At 41.2% G+C, this 11,079-nt stretch overlaps 1 long non-coding RNA gene across 1 annotated transcript in view; it reads left to right on the plus strand.

Annotated features, from left to right (window-relative positions):
* Positions 1–11,079, plus strand: part of LOC111747154 — a 211,022-nt gene that overhangs the window by 192,401 nt on the left and 7,542 nt on the right. The window contains exon 3 of the long non-coding RNA XR_002783420.1: positions 7,609–7,734. This is a non-coding gene — a long non-coding RNA (uncharacterized LOC111747154). The remainder of the gene's footprint in view (positions 1–7,608; positions 7,735–11,079) is intronic.

An 11,079-nucleotide genomic window follows, 5' to 3' on the forward strand; every position in this document is an offset into this window, starting at 1 on the left:
TAGGTGGTGTCTTAAGTTTGTTTACTCTCTGGCAGATACTTCCAGAGTTCTTTTGTTTGCAGGGTTAACTGTGTTCAGAAGGAAAATGCCCTTGTTAGCAAGGAATGAGAGTCTGTAATTTTTCCAGAAAAGAATTTTGTTAATTTTCAGACGAAGTTATAGGTAATTAGGACCATGTACTCATCTCTAAACTAAACTGACTACAGTTTACAGAAGGTAATTATTTATAAAGAATGATGCTGTTTTGCCTCATTTGTACAGATAGTATTAATAGGTAACAAGGTTATCCATTTACATGTGTTATTAGGTTATCCTAAAACTTAAGGTCCAAAATGTTCACCCTAACCATTTTGGATAAAATTATTTTAAAGCTGTATTTTACATTCCTTGCCATTTTAAATCCAGTGACTGAACATATTTCAACCTCTTCTTGATGACTCAGAGTCGTCACCGTGAGTGTGGATAATTTTACTGTGCCATGGATAAAAAATGACGTAAGGGCATGTTGAGTTATGAACTGTGCTGGGAAAATTCTGGGGTAAATGTCTCAGAGTCTTAGATTTATTGAGCTCCAACAATTTTTCTAACTCTTTCCTGAATGTCAGACCTTTACTTGTTACTGTTTTGCTGTACTTGTCTCTAGAAACCTTCCTCGACTCTCATCCTTTATTTAAGGATTTTAAGAATCCACCATGTGCCAGGCTTGCTTCCATAGGCAGAAGGTACAGTTCAGTTGAGACAACTCTGGTCAAGGGCCTGCCCACAAGGAGCAGACTTGCTAGTGAGAGAGGCAAAAATAAGCAAGGTCAAAATTAAACGAGTTAATTCTAGTTTGCTTTGGTCTGGGAGAATGAATAATCACTCTTCGGAGAGTCATCCATAAATTAAGGATAGATAGGATCCAAGAACATTGCATGTTCAGAGTCCATCTCTGTTTACTTCTGAGTAATTCCTGAGCAATGAGATTATTGGCATCATAGCTCTCTGAAAATGGAAAGCTTCTGTATTCCCACAGAACACTAAACATAACATAAAAAATTGACTCAATGTCACTAGAACTAGGTTTCAAATATTCTGTCAAATAGCTGTTTGCCTGCACCTTGAAGTTGAGGACAACACGGCATCTAAGAGTCAAGAGATTCTAAATCCACATTTCTGGGTCTGATTTGCCTTCATCTCCAGATTTGAGTATTAACTGCTAAGTCCCTCTCTCCACATGGATGTTTCAGGGCATCTGAAATTTAATTTTTGATTCCACCCCTCACCATTGCCTCTACCCGTACTCTTTTCCTTTAGTCTTCCCCATCATAGCAAATAGTACTATAATCTTCCAAAAATCAAGAAATTATTCTTAAGTTCTCTCTTTCCCTCATACCTCACTCCCTGGAGTCCTACCACACATCCAATTTATCGACTAAACCTGCGAATTTTTTTCTCAAAAACATATCCCTAATCTGAATCAGATAATGATTTTTCCCCACTTGAAGTCTATCAGTAAATTCAAGCTCCCAACAGTGGCTTCAGGGAATGGTAGAATCAGTCTTTTGTTTATAGTTTTTATCTCCTCTCTGACCCTCTGCTCCTCTCCTGCCATGTTCCACCTACACTGGCCTTTCTGTTCTTCCCCACTCACGTCTCTCTCTCTTGGCCATTACTCTGTATTTCCTGTGCTTGATTGCTCTATCCCTGACAAGCCAAACAACTGTCTCCTTATCGTTATCACTGAAGTTTTAACTTTAATGTCACATCCTGTGCTTCAAAAGGCCTCTGGGACAGTCCTTATCTGTTAATGTGCATACAAATCACTGAGATGCAGATTCTGACTCAGGAAGTCTGGGCTGTGGCCTGAGATTCCACATCTCTAATGAGCTCTCAGGTGATACTGATGCTGTTGGTCTGTGGACCACACTGCATCTAATAGACAACCAATAAATATTTGTCGTGAACACATTTTCTGCTCTTCCAGCCTTCTGGGGTATGAAGGAGCCATGTCTCTAGCTTTGGGTGAGAGCAAGACAGCTAGTATTGGAAGGCATTTCTGAGTTAAGCATTAAGGTTTGATGAGGACTTTATGAGATCCTTATCCTTTATCAAAATGTTCAAACAATAATAATATAGTCTACTTGGAAAGACATGACAAAATCAGTTGCTGTTTTCAAGTGGAGACTCGTTTGTTTTTAAACTTCTCCCAATTTAGAATTTATGTCATTCCTTGAAGTAAAACTTTTTTTTAATTGAGTGCCTGAAACAATAATCCATTTCCCTCCAGCTTTATTGAATAATAGACAATTAGTTGCTCGTATTTACATTGCATGATTCAATGAGGTTTTTTTTTTTCACTTATAGTTGGCATACCATAATATACCAGTTTCAGTTGTACAGCATAGTGACCAGAGATCCACATAACTTGCAAAGTGATCACCCCACTGAATCCAGTACCCTTCTTACCCTTTACCTATTTATTACAATATTATTAACCATCTTCCCCATGCTACACTCTATAGCTCCATGTCTGTTCTGCAACTCTCCATTTGTACTTCTTAATCCCTTTGCCTTTTTTTTTGCCATTCCCCCCAAACCCCCATCTAGTAGTCCTCAAAATATTCTCTGTATCTATGAGTTTATTTTCACTTTTGTTGTTGTTGTTGTTTATTTTATTCTTAAGATTCCACATTTATGTGAAATCATGCGATATTTGTTTTTCTCTATCTGACCCATTTCATTCAGCGCAATATCTTCTAGGTCCATCAAGTCAATATCTTTTCCCATCCCTTTCTTTTTAGTCTCTGTGTGTGTTTAATCTGAAGTGAATCTCTTGTAGGCAGTACATGTAGGGATCTTGTTTTCTTATCCATTCAGCCACTCTATCTTTTGGTTGGAGAACTTAATTCTTATCCATTTGAGGTACTTGTTGATAGAAATGTAGTTATTAGCATTCTTTATTCCTGTTTTTGATACATATTTTTTCTTCTTAAAGAAGTCCCTCCAACATTTCCTATAATACTGGCTTGGTGGTGATAAATTTCCTTAGTTTATTTTTGTCTGGGAAGCTCTTTATCAGTACTGACTCTAAATGATAGCTTTGCTGGATAAAGTATTCTTGGTTGTAGATCCTGAGTTTTCATCACGTTGAATATTTCATGCCAAGCCCTTCTGTCCTGCATAGTTTCTTTTGAGAAATCAGCTGCCAGTCTTATGGGTACTCCCTTGTGGGTAACTAATTGCTTTTCTCTTGCTGCTTTTAAGATTCTCTTCTTGTATTTAACCTTTGGCATTTTAATTATGATACATCTTGGTGTGGGCCTCTTTGGGTTCTTCTTTCTTGGGACTCTCTGAGCTTTCTGGGGTTGTATGTCTATTTCCTTCACCAGGTGAGGGAAGTTTTCCAACGTTATTTTTCAAATAGCTCTTCAATGTCTTGTGTTCAATAAGGTTCTCCTATGACAGATATTTTTATATTTAATAGTGTCCATAGGCTCCTTAAATTATTATTATAGTCTTGGCTTCTTTTTTCTTACCATTCTGATTAAGTGTCCTTGGCTTCCTCATCCTCTGTATCAGTGGTTCGATCCTCTTCTTTATCCACTCTGTTTATTCAATCTAATATACTCTTCATCTCAGATAATGTGTTCTTCATTTCAGACTGGGTCCCTTTTATAATTTCCATTTTCGTTTTTGTTTTTTATCTCTTTGTTAAAGTTCTCACTGAATTTATCTATACTTCCCCTAAGTTCATCGAGCATCTTTATAACCAGTGTTTTGAGCTCTGCATCTGTTAGATTGCTTGCCTCCATTATTCCTGGATCTCTGTTCTGTTCTCATATGGTTTCTGCTTCTTTGTCTTTCTATTTAGGCTGCCTTTATGTGTCTATTTCTATGTACTAAGCAAAGCTTTTAAGTCTCCTGGTCTTATAAGTGTGGATTTGTGAAGTAGGTGTCTAGTGGCACAGTCCTGAGAAGGGCCAGTGGCAGGCCAGGTTTAGCCCCAGCCTGTGCCCCTCCAGGGCCACCTGTTAAGATTCAGCAAGCAATCCACAGATGCTGTGCTTATAGTTGCCTCAAGAAACTACACCAGAAACTGAGGCCAGCTGCCACCAGTGTGAGTCTTGGTGCTGCTCAGCAAGGAGCAAGTGCCTGATTTGCAGAGGACACACCTGGATGTGGCTTGGGTGAGGCCGCAAATTGAGGAAAACAGAGTTTCATGGAATCCTCTGGGCAGAGCAATCTCTGTTATTCAGTTTGATAATGTCTCAGCTATGGCAGCACTGAGTCTGTGCACTGGGAGGGGGAGGGCTCAACAGAGGAACAATGGATACCGCTGGCGCTTCTGTCCAGGAGAGATCCTCACCTCCAGCCCTCACTCTGACAACTCAGTGTCCCCTGTAAGTCCCTGGTGCTCCCTGAGCAGCATACCCAGTGCTGGTGTTCATAGTGAGCAGGTCTGTCACTGCAAATGTCCACTCGAGGACATGGCCCCTTTAAGAGGAGTCTGCAGCTGCCAGCCTCTGTCCCACTCAGCCACTCGGGACTGGGCAGCCTCGCATCTTCACCTCCTCCTACCCTCTACCACTGCAGACTGATTAATTATTTCTGTCCCTAGTTGTAGTGCTTCCTTTCATCTATATCCCAGGTGACTTTCCTTGCTCTTGCCTCCTTGTTTCTGTCACAACTTTGATTTGGTCATGAGAGGGATGAACAAAGCCTCTATCATCTATGCCATTTTTTTTTTCTCTTGAAGTAAAAATTTTCAAATCCAGCACTGCATGGAATTGAGAGGAACAAGGTCTTCCCAGCCAACTCTTTATTACCATAGATACCTTGCCCATAAACACAATAACAACACACTCTCAGAATAGGGATGATATTCCAGTGAGACTTCAGAAATTGAAAATTTGAAATTGTGCTTCAGCTTTCTGTTTTGTAAATTTACATGAAAAACTAAACACAGATCACAGCTGGTAATACAGCTTTCTTTATGAATAAAAAAGACACCATACCTTCATTTTATGAGGTATCTTCACAATATTGGCACAATCAACCAGTCGACACACAAATGCTTAATATGTGCCTACTATATGCAGTATATTTTGAGTGAGGATTTTAAGACATAGCCGCCTGTCCTTTGAGGTTATTACAATTTAGGTAAAAGACACAAATATCCATAGAAAGTTGATAATGCAAAGCAATAGCAACATAGAATTAACAATTTATCATTTCGAAGAAAAGGGCCTAGAGCATCTGAACTCCTAAGGATCTTTCCAGGTTCGTGATATGCCCATGGGTTCATCACTAAATGAATGATATAGACCAGCGTGTCAAACTTCAAGGCACAAAGAATGTCCTTGTTAAAACAAAAATTCAGATTCAGTGAGTCTGGGTGGGGACCAAGATCCTGGATTTTTTACAGGTTCCCAGGTTATGGCAATGCTGGTGGGTGGGGACCACACTCTTTGTTGCAAGGAGATAGAAAACATTTTCACCAAATTCCCAGTTGCCACCCCAGACTTACTGAATCTGATTTAAAGGGAATGGGGCTCAAGAATGATGTTTTAAGAGAATCTCTGGGTAATTTTTATGCATTTTAAAGATTGAGAAGCACTGGTACAGACATTAAGTGCTACGGGCCAGATGTGCTGGATTCAGGACACATATCTTTTCCCCAGCAGTTATCCCCAGGGGGACATTAGGCCTCAGTCTTTTCAGGGATTGTCAATTTAGTATCAAGTGGCCTGGTTTGACTTCTCCAACATTAGCAGATCGAAGGCTGACCGGAGCCCCAGCTAGAGACTGACACACCCTTACATGTTGTTAGACACAGACTGGATCACTCCAGAGAATAGTGGCCAGAAAGGAGCTGTGATAGCCAGACTGATGACTATTCTTATTATAATACTCACAGGGAGCAGAGACCATAATAGATTTAGCAGTTGTGGACATCCTAATGCCAGAGACTCTCCCTTTCTAAAAGGGAACTGTAATCATCCAATATATTTCCCCATCCCCTGGCCTGAGATTAAGCTGTCCTGGGCTCCGAGACACTACTCCAGGAGCCCCAGATGGTACTGGCTAATGTACTCCAACCATGCCATTATGAACACATGCAGACCACATGAGGGCAACTAGTTTCTGGAGACTGAATGCCTGACACTACCCCCATCCCCAAGGTCCCTAAGACACTGGGAGAAAGAGTTGTAAGTGGGACGTTGGGTGCTGAGAGGTCTTGGGAAAATGAGGACCCATGCAAAACCCATAGAGAGAGGGAGCTAGGCAGACATCAGGGAATCTAACAATGAGAAGAAAACACACTCAAGTTCTGGCATTTTCTCTCTCTTAATTTCAACGCTATTTGACTGTATAATTTAGGAAGCATCTTTTTGGAATTAGGGTAGACCATTAACTTTTCATCCAGCAGAGCATTAGAACGATGATTTTATTTATTTATTTTGCAATGATATAATGACTTTGTCTAGCTAGAAAAGTAAAAAAAAGTCAAATGCTAACTTGGAATCAACAGACTCCTTGGATAATTAATTTTCTTTGATCTAATTGATTCCACAACTCTAAGAAGCTCATTAATCAGGACTTGTCACTGCCTCTGACTTTGGAGGTAGAGTCTACCAAAATTCAGTTCTATAATATTAACAAGAAACGAATCTAGACGAGGCCAGAATTATTCTGATGCCTAGGATTAAAGAGAGGCACTTTCCATTGTCCCCAGATGTCAACACAAACAAAACAAACAAACAAGAAAACAAAAACAAGCAAACACAGAAGGATCAGGAGAGGCTGTAGCCCCAGACAACCCTTCTACCATCATGACCAGCCCAGGAAGAAAGGTGAAGGAGAGGGAAGTGTCTGCACCAGTCCAGAAGTCTGACATTAAATTGAAAAAGCAGGAAGGAATTGAGGCCTCAGGAAGGAGCCCCTGGGCCTCTTGGATGAGAAGGGACCAGGTTGAATTGTGGCTCTGGAACCCCCTGTGTCTACACTCTAATTCTGTCACTTATTAGCTGTGTGATCACCTCTCTGAGACTTAGTTTACTTAATTTTGAATGAGTATCCACGGACCCCCAATACCATCCCAGGCAGAAAAGTGACCAGGGATGGGTGTCTGCTCTAGTCCAGAAGTTTCCTTTCAAAATGAGAAAGCAGGAATGAGCCGAGGCCTCAGGAAGGAGCCCCGGGGCCTCTTGGATGAGCTGGGACTATGTCTAATTGTGGCTCTGGGACCCCCTGTGTCCACTCTCCGGGAAAGCGGATGTGCTTGGAACGGCCTGCCTTCCCTAAAGACGTGGGTGCAACACAGCCTTTTGTTCTAAAAAACCACCATATATATATGTGCATATATATTCATATATATGCACATATATATATATGGGAGCTCTGACATTACACACTTAGTTCACGTCCATTGTGAGCCAAAAGTGCAGACTTCCGAGAAATTTCTCTCTTGTGGCAAATGCACAGGCATCCCAGGCCCTGTGGCTTTGTGGGGAATGTTCAGTCTTCTGCGTGTAGTTGGGTACATTATTTTGGCAAGCACTCAGGGTCCCATTGAGCTCCTTGGGGCAGAAAATATGTCTAATTCCTCTTTGTATCCTCATGCAGACTTCAGCGCCCCCCCACAGACTGTGTGCCCAGCGATGCTTTGGTCCGCTCTTCCATCGTCCTATGTGCCCCTCCATCCTTGTCGTAGAAGAAGCCAAAATAGCATCCTTCGCCTGATAGAAAGAGGTCAGTTTGGGAAACTTCAGAAACCTGTTGGCCTGTATCTGACTCTGTCACTTATTAACTGTGTGATCAGCTGTATGAAACTCAGTTTTCTGAATTTTGAATGAGTATACAGGAACCATCACGACCAGCCCAGGCAGAAAGGTGAAGGAGAGGGAGGTGTCTGCTCCAGTCCAGAAGTCTGATATCAAATTGAAAAAGCAGGAAGGAACAGAGGCCTCAGAAAAGAGCCCCTGGGCCTCTTGGATGAGAAGGGACCAGGTTGAATTGTGGCTCTGGAAGCCCCTGTGTCCACACTCTGATTCTGTCACTTATTAGCCGTGTGATCACCTCTGTGAGACTTAGTTTACTTAATTTTGAAGGAGTATCCACGGACCTCCACGACCATCCCAGGCAGAAAAGTGACCAGGGATCAGTGTCTGCTCTAGTCCAGAAGTTTCTTTTCAAATTGAGAAAGCAGGAGGGAGCAGAGGCCTTAGGAAGGATCCCCGGGGCCTCTTGGATGAACTGAGACTATGTCGAATTGGGGCTCTGGAACCCCTTGTGTCCACACTCCGGGAAGGGTTATATGCTTGGTACGGCCTGCTTTCCCTAAAGACCTTGGAGTCAAACAGCTTTTTGTTATATAAACCACTACACACACACACACACACACACACACACATATATGTATTCATATATTCACATATATACATTTTCGAGCTCTGACATTACACACTCAATTCTCGTGCATTGTGAGCCAGAAGTGCAGACTTCCGAGAAATTTCTCACTTGTGGCAAATGCACAGCTATCCCAGACCCTGGTTCAATCTTCCACGGGTAGTTGTGAACAGACGTTTGACAAGCACTCAGGGTCCCATTGAGCTCCTTGGGGCAGAAAATATGTCTAATTCCTCTCTGTTTCCTCATGCAGACTTAAGGGCTACTCACAGACAGTGTGCCCAGGATGCTTTGGTCCACCAATCCAACGTCCCATCTGCCCCTCTTTCAAGAGTATCCAAAAATTTGTGTGTGTGTGTGTGTGTGTGTGTGAGTGTGTGAGATTGTGTGTGTGTGAGAGAGAGAGAGATAGTCAGAGACAGAGGCAGGAACAGAGACAGAGAATAAAATGATCCCACTTTTAAAACAATGGCTCCAAAATTTAAAGATAGTTTAGGAACAAAGAAAATACAGCTGCTCAGTGGGTACAGGTGGCCCATGTGTGTGACTTCTCTTCTGGGCATCAGAGAAATAAGTGTGGAAGAGAACAATCGCGGAAGCTTAAAAAATGCAGATTCCCAGGTTCCATCATTAGAAGTTCTGATTAGGTAGATTTAGGGTCAAACCCAGAATCCTGCATTTTGATTAAAAAATAAAATATATTCCAGGTGATTTTGACCCAGGAGGTTCATAGATTCCACTCTGAGAAATATTCCTTTAAGGATTGAGATTTTTTTTTCCCCTTGGTTTCTTCACTCTCTTTAGCTCTACTTTTTATTCTCTCATCATCAGTGATACAAACATCAAGGCAAATATTGAAATATAGGTTTAGAACTACACTGTGTGATGTAGTAGCGAAGTGGCTAGTGAGCAGTTCAAACGTGGGGCTCTAAGTGTAAAATAGACACAAAACTTCAAAGACAATAAAAATTTAAAAAACATAAAATATCTTAATAAACGTTTAATATTAAATGTTGCAATGGTAATATTTTAGATATATTGAGTTAAGCAAAATCTATTATCAGAATTTATTTCACCTGCTAAGAAACTTAAAGTTACATTATGGGCCTCACAATTGTGATTCACAATATATATCTATGGCTGGTGCTGGTCTGGGATACTGTGGTGAAGAGGGTTGTTTTCCCCTCAGGCCTTAGTGTATAGAGGCAAAAGAAGAGCTTGTATTCACATATCCATAGTTCCACCCAAATCACCAGGACCAGGGATTTCACATCTGGGGACAGAGCTCTAGGCAAACACGCACTGTTCATGCCTCAGCATGCCTCCTTAGACAGACAGCAGAAGGCAGCTGGCTGAGGTTTGGGATTCTCTGGCTCTGGCCATCTCTTCCTCTGCCACCAGAGGCATGATTAAAAGCCATTCACATAATTAACATAGCACAGAAGGATAGGACAAGTGCAGCTCATTGTAGGTCCTGTTTCCAAGAGATACAAAGGAAGCTACGAATTCCGCTAGGTATTCCAGAGGCACAGATTAAGACAATGTCTCTGATCTAATCTCAGATTAAGGAATAGCATTTTCGGAAGACACCTATAAAGAGGTTTTTATAAAAATTTTGGGTTGATATTAGCATAAGAGTTGTTCAGTAAAAAAGGTCACCAAAACACGAACACTGAGAGGAGACAAAGTAGGATTACAAGATCTTGTTAGTCATTTGAGTTGAGCAGAACATCTCAAACTCTATTTTCCATCTCATTCATTCATTCATCAGATCTCCAAATGCATTAGGTCAGCACTTTCTATTCTTAAATTCTTTAAAAATACCTATGTGCTTTAAGAGAAATTTTATCCATGTTTCTGATTCATTTATGCCATTTTGTAAGAGCCATTTGATGTCCAAAAATACTCTTGGTCTTCATTAGCAACCCTGTTTTCTTTCAACCTGAAGGTCTTGTTGTGTCTATACAGAAACCTAGATTCAGGTGTAAAGTCAGAATCCACCCAATGTGAGTAATTTTACTGATTCAATTAGAAAGAGCTGTCCCAGAATCTACACCTACTTACTCATTCTTTTGGGGGATCATCTTCTTGGTCTCACCTGCCTGGGTCATGCATATTGATCTTTATTGATTTGTTGTTGCATTGTTGTTGTTGTTGTTAGTTTTTAGTATTCTATTCGGCCTCTCTCTTCCTTTGGAAATCAGTTCTTTCTCCTTGTTTCAAACTTGTGTCTGCAAGCCGGCAATCCCCCACTTTGGCTTCCAGTTTCCAAGGCCTTGTCATTCACTTTCCCTCTGCAACACCCACCTCATCAAATTTAGCATTCATTTTAAGTTAAATTCCCACTTGTAAACTTCTGCCATTACCCCACAGTATCTTCCCTTCTGCCTTGTTTTGTCACCCAAGGTTTTACAAATGTCTTTTGGGTTGTTCTTCCTTTTATTGCTCTCCATTCTATCCATGGGTACTTCAGGGATGGGAAATCTACAGAGGATCTCTCTTTCTCACCAGTAATATCACACACCTGTAGCAATGGGAACCCCTGAAGAAAGGGCTACGTGTTATTAGGAATAGAGATGCTGTTGGACACATATTTACTGGACCCCAGTAGAGAGGACCATTTGAGACTATTCAAAACCCACTGACTGACCTGGCAGCACATTCTAATGCAACTGTTCATAACTTGAC

This window comes from Pteropus vampyrus, unplaced genomic scaffold, assembly GCF_000151845.1.
Source record: "Pteropus vampyrus isolate Shadow unplaced genomic scaffold, Pvam_2.0 Scaffold213, whole genome shotgun sequence".
Classification (NCBI taxonomy): domain Eukaryota; kingdom Metazoa; phylum Chordata; class Mammalia; order Chiroptera; family Pteropodidae; genus Pteropus; species Pteropus vampyrus.